Below are 24640 nucleotides of genomic sequence, written 5' to 3' on the forward strand. Positions count from 1 at the left end.
CCAACAGACGCTTACCGAAGCCTGGGTGGTTCCTTGCTAAGCGATTGGAAAATATGGCAAAATAATGACCGGGTAGGATCCCTCTCAGAAATTCATAAATAAAACAGTACTAGGTGCTAGGGACTTATTCACTAGGGTTCTTGTATTTGCTATTTTCAAAATGTTACGATTTCAGACATATGGGTTTTATTGAATCTCTAAAATATTCGAAAAAAATAGTCAGCAATAGAGGGCTTATTCCTTCGTACTATGTTTACTGTGGTTCTTGTATTTGCTGTTTTCAAAATGTTACGATTTCAGATATATCTGTTTTATTAAATCTCTGAAATATTCGTAAAATAGTCAGTACTAGAGGACTTATTCCTTCGTACTATGTTTACTGGGGTTCTTGTATTTACTGTTTTCAAAATGTTACGATTTCAGATAGATCTATATTCACAAATCTCTAAAATATTCATAAAATAGTCGGCACCAGAGGGCTTATTCCTTCGTACTATGTTTACTGGGGCTCTTGTATTTGCTGTTTTTAACACGTCCCAATTTAAGACATATCTGCATTCACAAATCTCTATATTCATAAAATAGTCAGTAATAGAGGACTTATTCCTTCGTACTATGTTTCCTAGGGTCTTATATTTGCTGTTTCAACATGTTACAATTTCAGACATATCTGTATTCACAAATCTCTAAAATATTCATAAAATAGTTAGTACTAGAGGACTTATTCCTTCCTACTATGTTTACTGGGGTCTTTATTTGCTATTTTCAAAATGATACGATTTCAGACATATGAGTTTTATTGAATCTCTAAAATACTCGAAAAATTCTCAGCACTAGAGGACTTATTCCTTAGTACTCTGTTTACTGGGGTTCTTGTATTTGCTGTTTTCAAAATGTTACGATTTCAGATATATCTGTATTCACAAACTTCTAAATTATTCATAAAATAGTCAGCACTAAAGGACTTATTCCTTCGTACCATGTTTACTGGGGTTCTTGTATTTGCTGTTTTCAACATGTTACAATTTTAGATAGACCTGTATTCGTAAATCTCTAAAATATTAAAAAAATAGTCAGCACTAGATGACTTATTATACCTCAGTACTATGTATTTGGGGTTCTTGCATTTACTATTTTCAACATGGTACGATTTTAGACACAACTGTATTATTAAATCTCACATATGTTCATTATATAGTCAGTACTGGAGGACTTATTCCTTCGTATACTACGTTTTAGGGAGACTTGTATTTACACGCTTCCAAATGTTACCATTCCAGATTGACTTGCATTATTAAACCTACCAAATACCCGTAAAAAAGTCAGTGCTATTCAGGCGTGAAGGAATTTGGTGCTGTCAAAATGGGTATTCCTTTGAGAAAGGTGCTGTAATAGATCACCTCGAATCTCTAAAAAAAAAAAAAAAAAAAAAAAAAAAAAAAAAAAAAAACAAAAAAAAAAAAAAAAAAAAAAAAAAAAAATATATATATATATATATATATATGTATATATATATATATATATATATATATATATATATATATATATATATTACTGGGAAAACCTCCATGTATTTCATACCGGTAAGCGTGGACACGAAACGGAAGGCAGACCCCCACAGGCGGCTCTCTCTCTCTCTCTCTCCACGGCAATCACCCCAATCTCTCTCTCTCTCTCTCTCTCTCTCTTCTTTTCTCTCTTCTCGCTCTCTCCCTCCCTCCTCTCTCTCCATTCGTAAAACAGGTAATGAAATTAGAGAGTTGCATCATAACATAACGTTTATTTACAAGAATAAATCAATTAACTAAGTAATCCAGTCTTACAGACTAACTTAAAACAACTCATTGTCAAGTCACCCAAAGGTCACACCTTTCCCTGGGAACTCTGTCCCACAGAAATCCAGAACCATCTGCCAAAGATACAGAACACATTCTGGTAAGTACACACACAAGTTTAAAGACAAAGTTAATAAAATGGAACATCTTACAAGATATCAAACAAGCCACCCCTTTGGCTAAAGTAAAGGTAACACTTACCCATTCCCAACCCGCGGACTAAACACTATGTCAAAAAAAACTCCCGGCGAATGCCACGCATCTTGCCTATGACTCGAAGCCCTCTGTCAAATCCCTCCCATAGGCTTGGGTATGAACGCTTTTAACAGAAAGAGGCGCACACGCACATACGAACACACAGTTCGCTAGCGCCTCGCGGTTCTAGCTGCATCTAGTTTCACAAAGGCACTTTGGGAAGAGTTCATAAACTGTCGTACATTGACTCGACGAACTAAGCATTTTTATCTCACGCCATCCCCCAGAAACTCATTCATCAGCTACCCTCAGTCGTTACTCTGCTCTGTCCTCCACATTCCACAGGTTACAGAGAATGCACGAACAATATATTATTAATCAAAACCCTATGTCTTACAGATTGCTCGGCCTCGCACCTATATGCTAGCTCCCGCCTAGCAAAATTGCTTATATAATATAAAACATTGGCCGGCTTTAAAATAAAATAAGAAAAAACTGCACGTCTCTGGCATTTATAAAAATAAAAAAGTTTTATCACGCTTTATCTCCCAATAACACAAAACGCATTTTCTCCCATATTTTCTGCATTAGGATTCTTGAATATCCCTCTTCGCTTGTCTGCAAGTAGCTGCACAGACAGTAGCAGGCTATAGCAGGCTGTAGCAACTGTAGGAAGACGGAATGCCTCCCTCATCGTAGAAGACTCTCACGGCTTCTTGTAGATCCCCCAAAAAAACACGCTGTAGAATTCTCTCGAACACCCACGTGGAAATACTTGTAATCACCATGGACAACATGGCAGCAACCTCTCTTCACGGCTGGTGGACGTCTTGCTGGCGTCGGTGAACTTTTGGGCGTTAGTATGTCAGTCAGGTCTTTGGTCAATCTAAGAAAATTAACCCAAACATACTACTTCTATCAAACAATGATCTCAAAAGGTCAGAAATACTAACTGAACGTCTCCCAATTAACTCCCTTAAATATGACTACTAAAATGATAAGTCATTATCACACTCTCTAAGAAAAAGGACATCAAGTTCTCCAATTCAATTCTCCAAACTCGCACATCAGCACACACACACAACTCAGAAATCACAGCAACTCCACGGAATTCTGCACTCACATTTCGAACTCGAATGTGCTCACAAAAGAAAAAAAAAGAAAAAATTCGTAACAAGCCCAAGAAAGAAAAGAATCACGTAACACCCATACCCAAAAAATTTTCTCTTAAGTTCTGACAACCCACAAAATCAGTAAAAATCTCCAACTTTTAACAGCAAAAACCCCTTTACTGCTCAATAATTAATCACAATGAGACTTAATGTCAAACTCCCTTTACGTAAGCAATAACCCTCGAAAATTATACCTCCCGGTAAAATCAATCTCCCGTCCAAAAAAGAAATGTTATTTAAGCTCAATCCCCAAATCATATCTCTCATAGGAAAAGGAAGAAAAAATAATAAAAAAAAACAATAATCACAAGTAGATTTGTTAACAATCACAAAATACAAAATACATGTATAATATGCATAACTCCAGCGTTTTCCCAAGTGCTCCATGTAAAGTTATGGAATTTGCCAGAAAGCAAACTCTCACACATGCGCTTTCGTGAAATGCTATAGCCACATTTCCCAGATATTGCAAAAATTCTGATCTGTCACCATCAGAGGAAAAGAATCAGCACAGCGCTCATCACATCGCTTGTCAGCAGAAAAATCACCTGCGGACGCATGCTCAAACAACAGCACAAAAATTGTCCAGTCAGACACGTAAGTTTGGAAACTCATGATTCTCAAGAAAAAAGGTCTAACTGACACATTTCACAGAATTAACTCCAGGATATGACTAATGTGTTCAATTTAAATTGTCTCGAAGACTTATTCTCTCAACATGACTTTCCCAAAAATATATTTCTCCAAGAATAACACACTTGTGAACATGAAAAATGCACACACATCTCCAAATAACTCGTAATGCAGTAATGCCATTCGCCTCTAAATAGACACGAAATAAAAAAAAAGAGAACCTCAGAAATCTCCTCTTGTCTCGAAAAAAAAAAAAAAAAAAAACCCCTCCATAACCCCAAACCAAAAAAAATAAAAAAAAGGGGTCACCCGCCCAAGATATTCCAACTCCATTATGAGACATCATACCAATAATACACCACTCCGGTTATAGAAATATTTCTCCATTTGGTTAATAACCAACCCCCTTATATTACTTCTCTTATTTCTCCAAAGCCACATGTCAGTAGAAAAAAAAAGACACCACTCCAGGAATAGAGAATAATCACCTCTATTTCGGCAAATACAAAATATTTACCTCTATTTCCACAATAACTCCATGTGGAACAAAACAAGGCTCCAAATAATATATCTCCAGAAAATGTGCACTCAAGGCATCTAACTCACACACTCCCAAATATTGCCCCATAATCTCCAAATATGTGTCTCCATTTGCAACAAAGATGGCTGCAAAATAATTGAACTAAACATAGCTCATACCACATTGGCAAATATCAAAAATGGCCAAAAATATATATCTCCCATATATTATATCTCAAATTATAACTCCAAAATAATATACCTCCAATTATCTCCCATATATTATATCTCAAATATAACTCCAATTCTCCAGAGAATAACTCAATGTTTATAGTAAAAAACTATAAAAACTCTCTCCGTTTAGCATAACTGCTAAAAAGGGCAAAAACTCGGCAAATAAAACTGTCTAGAAAAATTCTAGAAAAAACCACCAATGTGCCACAAGTCATTATAACAGACTTCCAAATTCACAGTGTCTAAGCAAAGACTTCCCCATATGCACTATGACATAAGTCATTAGAAAACTTAACCAAGTTTCCTATCTCTCACAAAGTTGTCACAAATACAACTAATGTATTGTGCAAGAAAACAACTTCACAACTTTCTGGAACACAAATATCCAGAGAAAAAAATGTAGTGCCATTACGTATGCATTCAAACATGCAAGAAATTCTCCCCCACCCCCATATTACTCTATAGCATCAAATAGCTAAAACACAAACACTTTCTCTTAAATGACTCTAAGTCATGAACTGAGATAATATTCACACTAACTGGAGAGAAAAAACAAATTCAAATTCACCCATGGTAAAAAAAAACTTGTGTCAGCGATGGCTAATTTCAAAAAAGGAGAAAAGAAAAATCAACGGCACCATTAACTATCTCCCGTAACTCACTAGATGTCAAGCAATATCTGCTGAACTCATAAAAAAAAAAGAAAAAAAAAACTAAAACAATGTCGTTGTAGTTCTTCCCCATAATCACAAAAGATTTCACCTCCCTTGACAGCATTAAAACACCCACGTAGTAAATACATAGTCTCAGAAGTATCATTATCACAAAATCACCAAAAAAAATTGCTATCATCAAAATCATCAGTATCAGTACAAAAAAAAATATCACCAATGTTAATGCTTGTCCATTCAAAAATTCAGCAAAAAATTCAGCAAAATTCAGCAAAATTCCACAGCATTCACCAAGATTCAGCCAGACTCATCAAGATTCAGCAAAACTCATCCCCGTGAATCACTGAAATATTCTCCAAAGTTACAAAACTGAACAAATAATTAACACAAGACTTCTCCCATTAATTCATTGTAATAATTATCCTGAATAATTATCTGTAATAATTATTGAATAATCTCCCATGAAATATCTCAAATCTCTCGTAAAACAATTCTCCCGTAATGAATAATTATACTTAGGCAAACCTCCCGTGACACATTCTCAAGTATAATAATTATTAATAATAATAATAATAATAACTCTCCAAAGCAATAATTCTCTCGCAAAGGGTGAAATTCAAATAGCATACAACAGTATTGCTGAATCCGTATGAACATACAATTTCCTCCAGCATGCAACACCATGACATAACACCATTGCCACACAACACAGATACAACACCAATCATCGGCATTTCAAAATAATTTCTCCGACCACAATAAAAAAAAATAATCTGTGTATCCCCCTTATATTTGTGTCTTTCAAGGCACAAAGAAACATATAACACATCCCGTGCATGTTAACTACTTTTCCCCTCATTTTCGTAAAAGAAAAATCTCTTTTTATTTCCTTTTCTCTTCATCCAAGGGAGAGAAAAAAAAAAAAAAAGAAAAAAAAAAATCTCTTTTCCTAAAAAAAAGACTCTACGGGCATTTCACTTCATCAACTAATCATCAGCTGATATCTTAGCATCCAATGTCAAGGCCAAATCCATCTCCAACACTAAGAGAAAAAAAAAAAAAAAAAAAAAAAAAAAAGGAAAAGGGGAAGTTCACCCACAATGAGACAAAAAAATTTTCTCCCCCCCCTGAGAACATCCCATCAGTCAAGCGGCAGAACACTCCCCCGAGGCATGCCAGTAGGAATCCCCATCCCTGCACTATCTCACGAGTGAGGCTAGTGGTACCCATGCAACTACCCTCCCAAGGGATGCCCGCCCGATACACCCTCGCAATGCAAGGCGCCTCTCTGCAGAAATATGCTGAGCCCTTAAAATTGTGGCCGCTCTGTGTCACTAAGCCAAATATGCTTGTATAAGCACAGTTCCCATGCATAGAAAAATATATATATTTTGAGAGGAGTTTAAAAAGAATAAAAAAAATCAGCTTTACCGAGAAAGAGAAACATAAATATTAGCATCAATAAATGACTGTTTAACACCTTAATTTTGCGAATAAGTGAAAAATAAGTACATTAATCATGAGAAATTAAAACAGAAGTAGAAAATCTATAAATGTGGAGAAAATTAGAAGGCAAAAAGAGAAATCAAGCTTTGCCAATGTACCAAAAAAAAAAAACGAAAACCGCTAGAGGAATGCAAATCCACTACACAGCTCCTAAAAAATAAATAAAGGAAGGAGAAGCCAAACATAACAAATGGACAAAGAAGAGGCAAAAACAGCCGGTGGCATTTGGGAACAAGGTTCAAATCGCACTCTTTTTTTTTTATGCACAGAAAAACCCAGCAATTAACATGTAAAATACATGTTAGACATACTTGTGGGTCCCAATACTATTTTCCAGAGGTAAGTGACTGCAGTAAATTAGCAGATCCTTCATTATCATGCTGCAACAGAAAGCTGCATGCAGCTGCAACAGCTGTATAGTCAGACAAAAAATGTCATTCGTGATTTTTAGAAGCATGGATTTGCAATATTTTTCATATTTTCAACATACATCATACATTAAAGCTACTGTTACATACAGAAACCAATTCGAAAAAGTTTCCATGTAAGATTACCTTTCCGTAAAGAAAATCAAATTGAACAATAACGACCTGTTTCGTATTTTCATAATACATCAGGAACAAATTGCACATCAAATTAGGTGAAAATTAGCATATATCTTTTTTTCATTGTGTAAATGAATGATTCTTCTGTTAGTTCTCTCTTGCACTCTTCCATCATTTCTCGGCATAACAAAAAATAATTATAAATTCTCTCTCTCTCTCTCTCTCTCTCTTCTCTCTCTCTCTCTCTCTCTCTCTCTCTCTCTTCCCTCATGAATTTTAACCTCTTTGAAATACGAAACCAACTTCAGTTTTCTCTGTCCTGCTTAAGTATAGATTTTGCTTCATAGATACTTTTCTTCGTTCTCTCTCTCTCTCTGATAGTAACTATATGCATCATTTTCAGAGACGGGGATCTCCCCTTTCTTGCATCTTTAAATTTCAAAAATAATTATATATAACTAATAAAATTTCCCCCGAAAAAATACAGCAGCTCTCATCTCTCTCGTGAAATTTAATCTCTCTAAAATTATCTACTAGTCATCTTCAATACCTAAATATAGCTAATTTTTCTCTAATAAACTCTACATTGGTAAGTTTCTCTCACTTTTCCTTACGAGTAGTATATGAACTCATTGTTTGCCATTTTTTCTCTCTCTGTCTCTATCTCTTCCTCATGAAAAATTAATCTTTGAATAAAATATTTATCCTAAAAAAATCCCATCTATTTACTGTAGTATACCTATATTTCTCTTTTCTCGAGAATTTTGCATCTTAATCTCTTGAACTCTTCCCAAAATAGCTTTATCTTTTCCTTTAACTCTCTCACTAGAGATTCTGTAGGTGATGTATTACAGCACCACCTCAAGAGGAATATCCATTCCGACTGCATCAAATTCCCTCACGCCCGAATAAGCATGAGAAGTTCAACTTTGTTATTTTCGTCTGGGCGGCCTTTGTTTTTCTCTCTCTTTTGCATGAGGAGCTAACCCTGATATTGAACCTCTTTCTATTTAAAGGTTCTCTCTCTCTCTCTCTCTCTCTCTCTCTCTCTCTCTCTCTCTCTCTCTCTCTCTCGTGGTCTCAACAGAAAGTCTCTTTAACAAAGTACTCATTCATGTACACACATATATATATATATATCTATATATATATATATATATATATATATATATATATATATATACTATATATAGTGTGCGTGGGGGTGTATGTAGTGCATACAAATGTAATGAGAGTTCGGTAAAGAATATCCTTCAGACTGCATCACTTTATGACTCACTGTACTACAAGACGGAAGCCACTTTGTCGGAAAAAAAAATCGTTTGTTTTCCTAGGATCTGCTGACGGCCGACTTGGAGCGTCCATCAGCGATTTAAGTGTTTAAGTGCGAAATCGCCCCACACCGTGGCAGCTCGTAAATCATCCAGAATCGTCCTAAATCGTCCTAAAGCATCATCTCTTAAGTAAATCTACCCAGGGCTCTCTATAAGAGAGATAGAGAAAGGGGTAGGGGTGGGGGGATTGGCGACCCTAATCGCATCTGCACACGAGGGTATCAAAGGTAAACACGCATCTATTATCTTTCCATTACTCTATTATTGTCACTGTAAACAGTGAGGTGGTTTCAATTGCCTGGTATGATCGGGAGATACATAGGTGGGTCATTATCACGATATTATTGTTACAAGGAAATCTCCTGCGAGGTTATTCATTTGAGTATTCAAAGGAAGAGGCTATTTAACCTACACCCTCGTACATTAAGCGAGTCTCTATCATCCGCTAGTTTTACCATTAAGATAAAGAGATGGAATATCAAATGACATTCAGTTCCTTCCCTATCTAAATATACACGATCATCTACAAAGAATGGGTATTTATACGAGCTTTTTTCCTCTTCTTGATATAGTTCATAATTCTTCCATTTTATTCAGTGACATCCAAAACAATGTCGAACAAAATATTTTTTAATAACCCTGAGTATTAATAATTTTTAAATAATTAAAAAAAACGACAAAATGAAACTCTTACCTAATTATACCTCAACTGCTACTTCTAATGTCTATGTATTTTACCCTTTTTCATTTAGTATTTATTATCATCTCCCCCTAAAATATTACATGGTCTTACTAATGTATAACCGAATCACGAAAATTTGGAACGTGACGGTCTACTAATTTTCATATCCCCTTAAAAGTTACAAGGTTTTTCTTGTTATTTTAATTTCCCCTCAAGTTTAGCCCACAAAGAATAATAATAATAATAATAATAATAATAATAATAATAATAATAATAATAATAATAATAATAATAATAATAATAATTCGACACGCTAACTTCTAATTATGTCCCAGGACGTTATGAGATCATTCTGGTGGACCCAGGACTATTCCTCACGCTCGTACTCTGTTTCATTAATGAATTATTGACTTAGAATCAGACCCATAGAAAGACTCTTAGAAGCCACGCTGACAATAAAACAATAAAAGTTTCTAATCCTCCCAATTACTCCTTTTGGTCACTTTGAATCTCTCTCTCTCTCTCTCTCTCTCTCTCTCTCTCTCTCATTAAAAGTTTCTGAGCCACATCACATCTACATACTTTTATGGCCGGCGGAAGATTCTCTCGGCCGACATGCCCTGAAATCATTTATCGGTTGTCCAACCTACATGGAAAAATTAGAAAAAGATGTTTTTTTTTTTTTTTTTTTTTTTTTTTGAAAGACCCACTACTAGAAAACCAGGGTAACCAGCTGTAAAGACCAGAGAAACCATCGCTTAATCAAACGATCTGCCATTTTTGGACGTATCATACCTGTGTAAGTAAATGAAACAAGTCTTGGCATAAGTAATGGAAGAAGTATATAAAAAATAGAAAAAAAAAGACTCTTGCTTAATCAAATGCTTGTATCATTTTATAGGCTAATTCCGGCTTCATGAGTAACCGGAACGAGCGAGCCAGGCGAGTAAGAACTGCAGCGGGACCGCCAAATGAAGGCTATAAGCGATTGGAAACTCCTTTCCAGGCAGCTCCTTATGGTCCATAAGTGATTGGAACCTCTATTGGCAGCCCTGCTTATCTCGGCGCGAGAGAGAGGCGACTCCCGGTGTCGGGGACGTCGGAACGTCTCTGTTCCACCCAGTGGTTTCTTTCTTTTTGCTGTCTGCCCTTTGTAAACAGCCGCTCAAGGGCGCGGGGACGGTGACTTCACAGAGAGAGAGAGAGAGAGAGAGAGAGAGAGAGAGAGATAGAGAGAGAGGAGCGGTAGGTAGGTGTTGGACAAGAATCATTTAGATACGTTCCAGTTCCTACGACCTCTCTCTCTCTCTCTCTCCCCCTTGGCCATGATGTCATGGCTATATACGAACCGCCTCTGGAAAGTAGCGAAGAGGCCATAACGTTTAGTCAGGCATGGCTGCCTATAACGACGAACCAGGTTACTCGTTACTGATAATAGAGCCCTCGGGGGTTTTCGAATTGAATTCGGAATTATTGGCATTAAAACGTTCTCCTGAACACTTGCTTTAGTATTAAGAGGAGTTCCGAGAGCTAAGGGTGTTCAATTTTTAAAAGATAGGAGTAAACTATATAATATATTATATATATATATATATATATATATATATATATATATATATATATATATATTATGGAAAAGAAAACACCTTTTTAATATAATCCCAAATAATGAAGAATATTCAATACCTGCTTTTAAACCGAAGTTGTTCTTATACCAAAAGAAAACAAAATATACTAAGCGAATGAAAACGAGCAAAAAGTAACTTCTGGAAAATACAATCTGAAAAATTAAATACACTTAGAATATTAGTAGAGTCAACAGTAGAGGATTCATGAGCTGAATTCTAATAAATATTTTAGAATGCTTTAATTAGGAATCCCAAACCCGTCTATAAGGACGTCTAAATTAATTACCATCAACCTAAATGGAGCCCGACGCGATAACTGGACCATTAAATTGTTCTTTTGATATGTCTCCTGGATCTGGCAAAAACCACAATAAAACAATAAAATGTACATTTAAAATGTCTCCTGGAACGTCTATAAACAGCAAAGGAAAAACATTTTAGTCGTAGACTTTCTCCTGGAATTTCGACATTTCGACAAACCCCAATAAAGTATACATTCAGAATGCCTCACTGAACTCATATAAGAAACAATAAATTATACTTTCAGATTATATCATATAACAGCAATAAACAAAAGCAAAATGTAAAGCACCTCCATAATGTTTCACCTAACTTTAATAAAAAATAAGACCATTTCCAAAATATTTCATGGAAATCACATGAACACCCGGAAGCTTTCCAGAATGACTTCTGGAATTTGAATAAATAATAGATGAACTTCCAGGATCTCTCAGTGAACTTTCATCAGCAAGTATAAAAATTATTTCCAAAATACACACAAAGACAGTATATTCTACAAACAAGGTAATTTATGATTTCAGAATGTCTTACAATATTTTGGATAAACAGCAATCAAATGAACTTCCAGAGTGCTTCACCCAGCTTTAATAAAACATGAGACCTGTTTCCGGAATGTTTCCAGAAAATTAAACGAACACCCCCAAAATTTCCAGAGTGACTCCAGGAATTTGAATAAACAATGAATTAACTTCCAGAAGGCACAAAACAGTAAGTTCTACAAACAAGAGTAAAATATGCTTCCAGTGTCTCACAATACTTCACCTAACTTTCATAAAAAACGAAATCTATTTCCAGAACGTTTCAAGGAAATTAAACGGGCGCCCAAAGAATTCCAGAATGACTTCTGAAACTTGCATTAACAACCAGGACTTCCCACTGGAATTTCATAAACGAAAATAAAACGTATTTCCAGAATGCTTCATGGAACTCACATAAGCACCAATAAATGCAACACCAGAGAGCAAGCCTCACGGAACTTGAACCAACGGCAGTTAAATCCACGTCTGGTACGCATTATGAAATTTACAACAACACCAATAAACCACTCCCAGAATGTCTCCTGGAACTTAACATCCCAGACAATAAAATCTTTTGTCGCCAGTGTGCCCCATGGAACTTGAACCAACAACAATGTGATGGCATTTTCTAATAATCCGCGATATGACTTCACAGAAAGCGTGTGAGTGTGTGTCTGTGTTACCGTGCCATCTTCTCGATGGCAATTAAGAAATAATAGTTACATAGATAAAGTGCCTAATCATGTTTCTAAATTAGAAAACCCTGGATGCATGTTGACGCCGCAATAGGAGAGAGAGAGAGAGAGAGAGAGAGAGAGAGAGAGAGAGAGAGAGAGAGAGAGAGAGAGAGAGAGAGAGTTATTTTTCAGAATCAGAGATCTCAACATAACAAAACAATCTTCTATAATTAGAGGGCAAAGGAGAGTTGCTGACAGCGAATAATAAATACAGCCGCTCGCGACGCATACGCACGCATGTACGCATTTGCGCACACACACGCACGCACACACCTCTTATATATGTACATATTTATATATACACATATATAAGTGTACATCTATATGTATATATAAATATATATATATATATATATATATATATATATATATATATATATATATATATATATATATATAGAGAGAGAGAGAGAGAGAGAGAGAGAGAGAGAGTTTGTAAAACACTTAGCATTCCTGCACTACGATGTAAGCTTGATAACAAATCCGCATGGCTTTGATTACTTTTAGAAGTTGAGTCTGACAGCACTATTCCACGAGTCAACAGTTAATATTGTATTACAAATAAGTATAATTTAATTAATAAGGAGATCATATCAGTCCCATATATATATATATATATATATATATATATATATATATATATATATATATATGCATATACATATAATGTCTTTTTTACAAGTTTTTTTGAAAAATGATTTATATGAAGCTTACAAGGTTGTAATATTTTTCGGCTAAATTCCATTCTTGATAATGACCTTTGATGTCCAAGTAATAGTTTTTGACAAAAGTCGAAAAAATACTGTTTAAAATATTCAATAAAAAACTATCAACTACTTTGCTCTCTTCCTAACATGTCAACATTACTGTTTGTATCAAATTATTTAAATTACACAGTGTTCAATTTGAAAACTGCCTTCATTCTAAAGGAATATCTATCTTACCTTCATTTCAACCACGAGTATAGAAAACTATAAATTCTATTGACAACAACAGTAAAAAAATAAATAAATAATAATAATACTAAATAGAAAAATAAGACAAAATAAAAATGAAAAAGAGAGACGAATAAACAGCACCTGATTCCCCAACTTAGGAAGATCGAGAATTCATACGACCACAAAAGTCAGTCGCAACTATTCCAATCAGACCAAAGTTTTTACGCCTAAAAGAAGGAAGGAGAGGAAAAAAGTAAGTGAGGGAGTAAAAAAAAAATGTGAAAAAAAATATAATGTCTGGGGAGAGATTCCGTGTTGGTAGTTGACGAACATTTTTCCGAGTGGTTGGGGACTGGAGAGGATAAAGTGGAACTAACGACCCAGGTTGGGTCGGGGTAAACTTCGGTTTTGTGCAATATCAGCCTTTTAATTTCCAGACATATACCTATTATATGAAAAAAACAAGTGTATATTTAAACATATATGTAAATGTGTGCGTAATTTTTTTTTCTGGAAAAGGCTGGTGGTCATCCTGGACTCTGAAATTTAAGAAAGATTTTGTATTGACCGTTGAGTTTCTCTCTCTCTCTCTCTCTCTCTCTCTCTCTGAAAATACCTCCTGTCAGGGAAAGCAGATATATATATATATATATATATATATATATATATATATATATATATAATAATAATAATAATAATAATAATAATAATAATAAATGGAGCCCATAAACACGGCCAAAATATAGAAGGTAAGTACTATATTGCAGAGATATAGTACTTACTTTCTATATTTTGGCGTTTTTATGGCTCCCTTTATGAGATGGAATTCTTTTGTAACAGAACATTTTTACCAGTCTCATATATATATATATATATATATATATATATATATATATATATACTATATATATATATATTATATATATCTACACAACAATGAAAAGGATAAAAGATATTCAGGCAGAAGCATCACGGGACAGAGTAGAGAGAATTCATTAATTATCTGACACCATAAATGAAAAACCTAATTTAATCATATTAATGTTGGAAAATGCTCAGTAATTACCAAAATGAAAATCACACTAACAGTAATTCCAAATACATTAAACGATAGGAAAAAGAGGATTATGAAGATATCTACCACTTGATTCGGTAACAACGAGAAGAATAAAAGTACCCAAGAATAAAGGCTTATGTGAAACGTGGCAGCTTAAATGATTTATCGGCTTCAAGTACTAAGTGGTAAGTTTCCCATAGACTCATAACTTTCCCGAAGCCCCATACATTACCACTACTACAATTATTATTATTATTATTATTATTATTAATATCATTATTATTATTATTATTATTATTATTATTATTATTATTATTATTATTATTATTATTAGTTTTAACGACCACAAACTTATAAATTTCCCAGACCCATAAATAATAATAATAATAATAATAATAATAATAATAATAATAATAATAATATAATATATTATTATTATTATTATTATTATTATTATTATTATTATTATTATTAGACCAAACAGCCTATAGACATAAACTTCCCAGACCCATACATTACTAGTTACAACTATTATTAATTTTTTTTTTTTTTTTTTTTTTTTTTTTTTTTTTGCTGTATCACAGTCCTCCAATTCGACTGGGTGGTATTTATAGTGTGGGGTTCCGGGTTGCATCCTGCCTCCTTAGGAGTCCATCACTTTTCTTACTATGTGCGCCGTTTCTAGGATCACACTCTTCTGCATGAGTCCTGGAGCTACTTCAGCCTCTAGTTTTTCCAGATTCCTTTTCAGGGATACTTGGGATCGTGCCTAGTGCTCCTATGATTATGGGTACGATTTCCACTGGCATATCCCATATCCTTCTTATTTCTATTTTCAGATCTTGATACTTATCCATTTTTTCCCTCTCTTTCTCTTCAACTCTGGTGTCCCATGGTATTGCGACATCAATGAGTGATACTTTCTTCTTGACTTTGTCAATCAACGTCACGTCTGGTCTATTTGCACGTATCACCACCCTATCCGTTCTGATACCATAGTCTAGAGGATCTTTGCCTGATCGTTTTCTATCACTCCTTCAGGTTGGTGCTCGTACACCTTATTACTGCAAGGTAGCTGATGTTTCTTGCACAGGCTCCAGTGGAGGGCTTTTGCCACTGGAATCATGCCTCTTTTTGTACTGGTTCTGTGCAAGTGCCTGGCATTCGCTTGCTATATGGTTTATGGTTTCATTTTTCGTATTGCACTTCCTACATGTGGGAGAGATGTTGTTTCCGTCTATTGTTCTATGAACATATCTGGTTCTTAGGGCCTGATCTTGTGCCGCTGTTATCATTCCTTCAGTTTCCTTCTTTAGCTCTCCCCTCTGTAGCCATTGCCATGTGTCATCGCTGGCTAGTTCTTTAGTCTGTCTCATGTATTGTCCGTGCATTGGTTTGTTGTGCCAGTCCTCTGTTCTGTCTGTCATTCTCCTGTCTCTGTATATTTCTGGGTCTTCGTCTACTTTTATTAGTCCCTTCTTCCCACCCCATGCACTCTTTAGCCACTTGTCTTCACTGGTTTTCAGATATTGCCCCAGTGCTCTGTTCTCGATGTTGACGCAGTCCTCTATACTTAGTAGTCCTCTCCCTCCTTCCTTTCGTGTTATGTATAGTCCTGTCCGTATTTTGCTCTTGGGTGTAGTGCTTTGTGTATTGTCATATGTTTCCTGGTTTTCTGATCTATGCTGCGGAGTTCTGCCTTCGTCCATTCCACTATTCCTGCACTGTATCTGATTACTGGCATTCTGCCCATGTGTTTATAAGGCTTTTATCATATTTCCAGCGTTGAGTTTTGACTTGAGTATCGCCTTGAGTCTCTGCATATCTTTCTTTCCTGATCGTGTCCCTTCATCTCTTGGTGTTTTATATCCCTCCTTGTCCATTATTCCAGGTATTTGTATCCTTTCTCATCTATGTGTTTGATGTTGCTCCATCTGGTAGCTTATCCCTTCAGTTCTCGTTACTTTGCCCTTTTGTATGTTGACTAAGGCGCATTTTTCTATTCCAAACTCCATCCTGATGTCACCAGATACAATCCTTACAGTCTGGATTAGGGTATCTATTTCCTTGATGCTCTTACCATACAGCTTGATGTCGTCCATGAACATCAGATGGTTGATTCTGTTGCCTCTTTTCTTGAGTTGGTACCCGGCATCCATCTTCTGTAGTACTTTTGTCATGGGAATCATGGCTACTACGAAGAGTAGTGGGGACAGTGAGTCGCCCTGGAAGATCCCTCTCCTGATATTAACCTCTGCTAGTCTTATTCCAGAGCTTGTAAGTATTGTATTCCAGTTGCGCATTGTACTTTTGAGGAAGCTGATGGTGTTTTCCTCTGCCCATATATTTTCAGGCATTCTATTAGCCATGTGTGTGGTATCATGTCGAAGGCTTTCTTATAGTCTATCCATGCCATGCTTAGGTTGGTTTTCCTTCTCCTACTGTTCTTCATTACCATTTTGTCTATCAGAAGCTGGTCAATTTTGGTGCCCCTACACTTCCTTCTGCAGCCTTTCTGCTGGTGGGGGATGGTGTTTGTCATCCTCTAGGTAATTTGTATAGCCTTTCACTGATGATATACCTATTATTAACTTCCACATTATTGGTAGGCAGTGATAGGCCTGTAGTTACTGGCTATATTTCCCTTACTCTTGTCTTTTTGTACTAAGGATGTTCTTCCTGTGGTCATCCATTTGGGTGCATGGTGATTTGAGATACAATGCTGGAGTTGTTCTGCCATTCGTAGGTGTAGGGCCTTGAAGTTTTTGAGCCCGTATCCATGGACTTCATCGGGACCTGGGGCTTTCCAGTTTGGCATTTTCTTTAGTTGGGGTCTGACTGTGTCTGTCGTGATCTCTGTGAATCTTTGTTTTATTCTCCCTGTTTCTTCTTCCTTGACTTCCTGGAGCCATGTTGCATGTTTGTTGTGTGATACCCAGAGTCTTTTACTTGGTTATTATTATTATTCATTATTATTATTATTATTATTGATTAATTAATTATTGATTATTATTATTATTATTATTATTATTTTTCTTAATTTAAAACAGACCATCAAGTCATTCTTCTGCTATAAAGGACTGGTCCGGTCTCAGTTCCTGAAAAACGGAGCAGGAGAAAATTAAAGGTGTTGGACAAGAAAGTGAAAAAAAGATGAAAAAGAACAGATAAAAAAAGAATAATACTGGACTAAACTTAAGATATATGAATAGTCCAGTTTTAGGAATTATACAAAATCTCCACTAGGAGAGAATTTCCGGAACATGGAGCAGAAGATATTCGTAGCAGATAGAAGTGTAAGAAGCCATATTGTTTTGCATTAAAAAAAAATATATATATATATATATATATATATATATATATATATATATATATATATATAGATATAGATATATCTATATATATATATATATATATTATATATATATATAGTATATATATATATATATATATATATATATATATATATATAAAATGATTTAATATGTAATGGCAAATAGCAACCTTTATTCCTCACTAAGGCGTTAATAACAATCTTTATCTAACCCGAGAAGTTTTAATTTTTATTTTACGTCCCAGAAAGAAATTGAAGTAAAGCACCCATTTTATTTTAATAATAATAATGCTGAACTGAAACTAAGTTTGCATCCGACAGAAATAACGTTAAAGTCTTGAGATAATCATGAAAAAATATTCAGGTTTCTAAATAAAAAAAAGGCTGAAAATTATTTAAATAATTATGAAATCAAGAAAAAATTGTCGTTTACCAATATAATTAAGTATTCAACAAAATGACGTAACAGCAAAGTAGGAAGATACGTAGCATTATATCAAATCATTTCTTTTATTATTGTTAATGACCTCACTCGATTCTGTTTGGTTAAGCCTAAAAGGGGATATCCACCGAAGCTGTACTATAAGAAGCAGGCAAACATGTTGACGAGCGGGAACTTAAAGTACGACACATTATACCACGGACGTGGCTACCTTGTTGACATCTGAGGTAACCAGATATATTTACTACCGCTTGGGGGGCGGGGGGAAGCTGAGGTTGTTTATTTTGTCATTTGCCATGGCCTCTCTCTCTTTCTCTCTCTCTCTCTCTCTCTCTCCACACACACAAACAAACAAAAGGGACGTACGAATGAAGCAATCCGGGGTAATAAACGGAGAAATGGAGCTAGATAAAAAAATAAAAGATTGAATTATCGCCAATTTTTCACTCCCAACAGCAGAAAATAATTGTGTAAAAACGAAAGGAAGAAAGAAATCTTTTAGTTGAGCCAAAAGCTTTTAAAATATCTTTGCTGGAATATGAATGACCGACGAATCATTTTATTTTCCTTCTTCTTCTTCTTCTTCTTCCTCTTTCGGAAAATTTGAATAGATTATGAATTTATGCCCTCGAGGTCCCGGAGTCGAACGTCAATAGGAGACAGGATATGAGGGATGATGGCAAGAAGAGGGCGAAAAAGAAGGAGGTAAAGGAGGCAAAAAGAATGAAGGATGAAAAAAAAAAAGCTATCGGCAATCCATTACGCTGACACGCGCCATATTGTGTGCACGAAACTAAACCAACCAGTGGATGTATTTCTTTCATTCTGTTTTTCATTATTCTAGATTATCTTCACCTTAAAGAAATAACTAAACTTTATAATGACAAGTATACATTGTGGTTAATATCACTACACCGTAAAAATAAAATTATATAAAAGTAATAGAAATATAATGGACCTATGGCAGAACTTGGAGTAGTTATCACTATGGCGTAAAATAATACCTTGCATAAAAAACAAGAAATTACCTTACACATTTAAAAATGGTATGAATATAAAAAAGCTAAGGTTATATTTATATACTAATGGAGTTTTTGCTAGATCAGGGTCATATATAAACTCGTGCAAGGAAGTATTATGGCTAAGAGACAGTAAATAGAAACACTGGCATACAATTCCACAACAATAATAACAATGATAAGGATAACACAATAACAATAATACTGGTTTCAGTAAAGACTCCAGGACAGAATTAACAACAGCTATAAATCCTAGCTTTCTAATAATAATAATAATAATAATAATAATGGCTGTGCCACAAGCTCAAAGACAGAGTTAACAATACCTATATAGATCCTGCCTTGGCTAATGATCTAATTATATTCCATATCAAGTTAAGTAACGAGCATTCCAAAGAGATAAGAAGAATGAACACGTACATAAAAAAAAAGTCAGATGAAAGAGCAAAGGGGAAAAAAAAAGCAAGCTTTAAATCACGCTAACGTCATCAATCTTTGCCAAACCCTCAATTTTGCCTTTGATACAGCAGGGACGTTAGTCTTCGTTTCTAACCCAACCCCTCTCCACCCCCCTCCCCACTACCACCACCATGCCCCCCCCCACCAAACAAACCCTTCCCTTGCCAATTGCCATAGCCCATACTGTTCTGTCCTATTTATCATGTCTATTGGCGTGGAAAGGCTTAGTTGGAATGTCTGCTATTGTTGTTCTCCTGTCTTTAATGTCTCATTGTAACGTCTATGCTAATTTAGTCGGAGCTAGTCATTGTATTAATTCGATCAGTTTCCATTTTCCAAGATCTTAGTATGTAATGTATGTATATATATATATATATATATATATATATATATATACATATATATATAAATATATATATCTATATATATATATATATATAATCTTTGTATGTATGAATACTGAATTCTTGCTACAAGCTGGGTTAAAACCCTTTTATTGCTTTATTCTATGACAAGCCAAATCTCCCTTCAAATAAAACCTGGGTGGCCCCTTTTATTTTCTGTAGTGGCGACTATAAAGTAGGGGATTATGACTAGTATTGCCATAGAACAGATCTCGTGTACCAGACTATAGTAAAAAGATGACAACATCATATTTCTGCCTAACACAAAAACTCTGTGAAAGTCTATTAGCAAAGTTATTATCCCATATCATTTACAGCAGAGAAAAATCAAACTTGCCATAAATAAACTTACATCTTCCTCTAGGTCTTTCTAGGTCAAGTTATTCCTTCCCAAGGCAATGATTTGTTAAAAATTGTGGTGTTTATTTTTTTTTTCATTCCAATGCCTTACTCGTATAGCTTGTATTTTCATGCTGTACAAACTGTCAAATTTTTTTAGCTTGCTGATTTATAAATGTCATCATCCAGGTCTCTAGATTAGACCTTGCCAACGTTTTATTCAAAATGGCAACTTTCAGTTTTGTGTGAAGATACCAACCACGGGGCTGGAACTCAAGTGATTATAAATCCTAACAAAAGTTGTTGCTGCCAAAAACACCGAAGTGGTAAATAAACTTTTTGCGTGGATATTTACCGTTATAATTATCGACACACTTCTTAGTCAAGCAGTTGTGGCGTTGCTGGAAGCACTGACTTCTCCTAATAACTGGAACGTCGTTGCTTTAAAAATTACGACTTGAATGAGTCTGGAGGAAAAAAACTGTACGTAATCTTGTGTTGTCTTAATACTTTACACTCGTAAGCATTTAACATTGCGTTTGTCAAAATGAATTTGCTATGACACATCAAGAGCTCGAAAGATGTAGGATTTTTAATTTTTCTTTTTTTGAGTTGAATCAATATTATAAGGTCAATCTCTGACGGCACAAAGTAATCTCAAAGAGAAGTTCCATTAAAGAGTAATTGTTTTAAGTTTAACTTCATGAACGTTAAGACTCGTCATTGAGATTTATTTTAAGCAGAAATAAAAATACAACCATAAACTTAATCAAGGTACTTTTGTGTGTTCAGTTGGTTCCGAAGAGTCAATTATTTTGAAGAGACTTTTCTATACGAAAAACTAGAAACATTGCGTGGTACATAACAGTCATCAAGTTTGGTTCCATCATTTTTAACGCAATTCAGTAAAAAAAAATAAATTGATCTTATTTCTTCTATAAGAGAATAACTGATTAAAATTAAGACGACTAAACGGTAATGGTAGAAGCATAAGGCCTTAACATACAACTTTATCTTGGGCCTTAGGTCATCTTATGTTGCTTACTGCAGGCGGTTACGCCTCGATTTATCTTGAAAGTGTATTCCCATCGTTTCTCATTATTTGCTGATTATAACATCCTATAATATCCTTCATAAGAAAGTACAAAATCCTATATATAATACTAAGATGTCAAACTGTTGCTTCTAGTGAGTGAATTAAAATTTATGATGATACTTGGTCTTAAGTATCTTGATGTTCTATTGTTCTTTGCAATCCCGACATGCTCTCTGTACTACCAGCGGTTCCATAAAAAAAAAAATCACTCTGGCCAAAATGCATATTTCTGAAATGAGCAGAGCTGGCTGTCTGAATAAAGCTCGTCCTGTTATTCTTGGGAATTAAGGATCGCGCTAGCTGTCTGGGAAAACAATAATTTGTAAGGTTTATTAGCAACTGGATCTCGGATGAGAGCAATTACTCGAGATCCTTCGGGATTTTTGCGGCCGCTTAATGTTCCTGCAAGATAAAGCAACAAACAGAGAGAGATACATATATACTTTTTTGTGAGTTTTATATGCCAAACGTACCAACCGTGTTTTCTTTCAATTCCAATTTTTTTTTTATCTCCATGCGTAAAGAAACGCCAAATTACTCAAACGACTGTCCGAATGTACTCGACTCTGGCAGCGAAATGTTATTAATAAAGAAAGTGAACTTAATACTTCATGTTATCTTTTAAGTTTTTTATTTTATCTATTTATTTTTTTTTTTTTAAGATTCTTTCCATAATACCTCCAACTCATTCGTTGTAAGTCGAGATGTGCTCCACGGCTTTTCTTAGAAAACAAATTAACATTCTATTATACCATATCACTATCTCTTCGCTATGTTTTTGTTTATACACATGATTTTTTTATTGCAGAGAGAGAGAGAGAGAGAGAGAGAGAGAGAGAGAGAGAGAGAGAGAGAGAGAGACTGGCACTTGGGCGACAAGCTCTCCAGCTAAATTTGAAGTCGCAACGTCCAGCGCTTCTAAATTTCATGTAACACTGGAGGAAGGAAATTATGAACCGACAACTCTGGAACGAACTGCGGTTACCTTCCTAAAGTAAACAATACCCACTGAATTTACTTATCTCCTAGAAAATCTAAATTATTTGGAAGAAGCAGCTCTTGAGTTCGGACGCTAACTAATCTTGGTCAATCGAGGCTTGATGGTACGGCACGAACAGTCATATATTTTTTAGACTAATATACTTTCTCTGAGAGCCACAGTGACTTCCCACTGTGGTGGCTTCGAGTTTAAATCCCACTCAGGCTCAGAGTTTAAATCCCACTCAGGCTCAGGTCCGGCCTTGCTATAAAGCATGATTATACAGTCCCTGTAAGCTAGAGTGGTTGGAGGGAGCGGCAAGATCTACCAGCAGGATCACCAATTACCAATGCCTCGCTTAACCAGGTCTCACGTGGGTGAAGAATGTCTCAAGTGCTGGTCATACTTTTGACGTGCGTCTAGTCTGTAGATAACTGTACACAAGTGCAAGAAGATGATTCTTGTCTCTGTTGCGCACCGGAAATTTTTACAAAACAGCTAAAGGCAGTGAAAAGAATGATATGTTGACCCACTATAGTTGACATAAGCACAGTGCCATTTCATTCAACATTGAGAGTACTAGATTCTAGCAGGCTGTCTGTCACTAGACTGATGGATATCTGAAGGTTTTAGTCTGTCACTAGACTGATAGAAATCCGAAGGTTTTAGATGTCAGAATTTCAGAGACACTAATCTGGGTTACCTGAGTGTAGATACTGGTCTGTCAGTCAGCAATGTCAGGTTAGCTTACAAGGCATCAGCAAGCTCATTAAAGATAATTTTAGAGGGCGTTTGTTATCACAGTGAAAGAAACAGGGTGATCTTGCTAGTGGAGCCACTCTCAGAATCAGTAACCTTTTGTCGCCTGGAGATAGTAAGCCTGGCCACAAAATCTGAAGGCCTTTTGTTCTTCAGTTTTCGAGCTCTGACACGAAGCAGATTAGTTATGCTACCATCAATGTTTTATGGTGGAAAATTTAGGTATTTTCTACAAAATCAGTCTATATTTATTTCAAAAATGAGAATGGTTATTTTAACTCTGAAATGAAGGCCACATATGGACCTTGGCGGTGGCTGAAAAAATTTATAAACCAGGTCAGGTGGTATAGTACATATTTTAATGACCTATTTTAAATCTCATAATGACGGTATGTGGTACAGCAGCTTCAGGAAAACATTTAAGATAATTCGCTTTAAAACAAATATATATCTCAAAAACCAAATTCAATCAAGATAAATATTAGACGTTAATTTATAACTAAATATCATGATATGGCCCCAACAAGCGATATTCACCTCTTGTCTGAGCAAATTTCAAAACTACACCAATCACTGACTCTGATTGAATAAAATACCAATTTCATAAAAAAAGCAAGAAATCTGAAACCACGACAAAAATAATGTTGCCTTAGAAAACATTTAATTCAAAATTTTCCTCAGAGCAAATACTGACCTAAAACTTCTAACGAATCTCAATGCAAATATCAATATTTTCTTTAATATCTACGCAGATTTTAGCTTGGTGCTTAAAAAAATAAAATAAAAATAAAAACTATACCTAGCTTAGTAGGCACAAGTAACAATGCAAGAAAGGAGAGCAAAATCTGAAAACCCTTACAGAATCAATCCTAAATTTAAGAAAAAAACGGATAAAGGCGAATTTCGGCAGTTTCGCCGTCATAGGACGAGTGTACGAAACGGGCCACCCTCCTTAAAACCTGCATTAACAGAGAAAGCAAGAACAGAGCGCTGCGCGTTCACTAACGACAATCAGGTATCGGTTTTCGTGTGTCCCGGACACATCTGGCGTGACGTAACTTTAAAGATACCATCCCACTAAAGTCGATGGAGCCACACAAAACCCCCCTTTGGGTGCACGTACATGCCCAGGATAAAGCCAAGGTAATACACACACACGTATAATAATCATACACTGCAGGATTGTGTGTGTGTGTGTGTGTGTAGGCAGGGTATGCGACAATAGGGTAAGAATGTCTATACAGATGTGTGCTTTTGAAACTGTTTTACTTGAAAGAAATACAGTATGGAACAAGACATTAAAGA

Source organism: Macrobrachium nipponense, chromosome 22 (assembly GCF_015104395.2).
Source record: "Macrobrachium nipponense isolate FS-2020 chromosome 22, ASM1510439v2, whole genome shotgun sequence".
In the NCBI taxonomy this organism is placed as follows: domain Eukaryota; kingdom Metazoa; phylum Arthropoda; class Malacostraca; order Decapoda; family Palaemonidae; genus Macrobrachium; species Macrobrachium nipponense.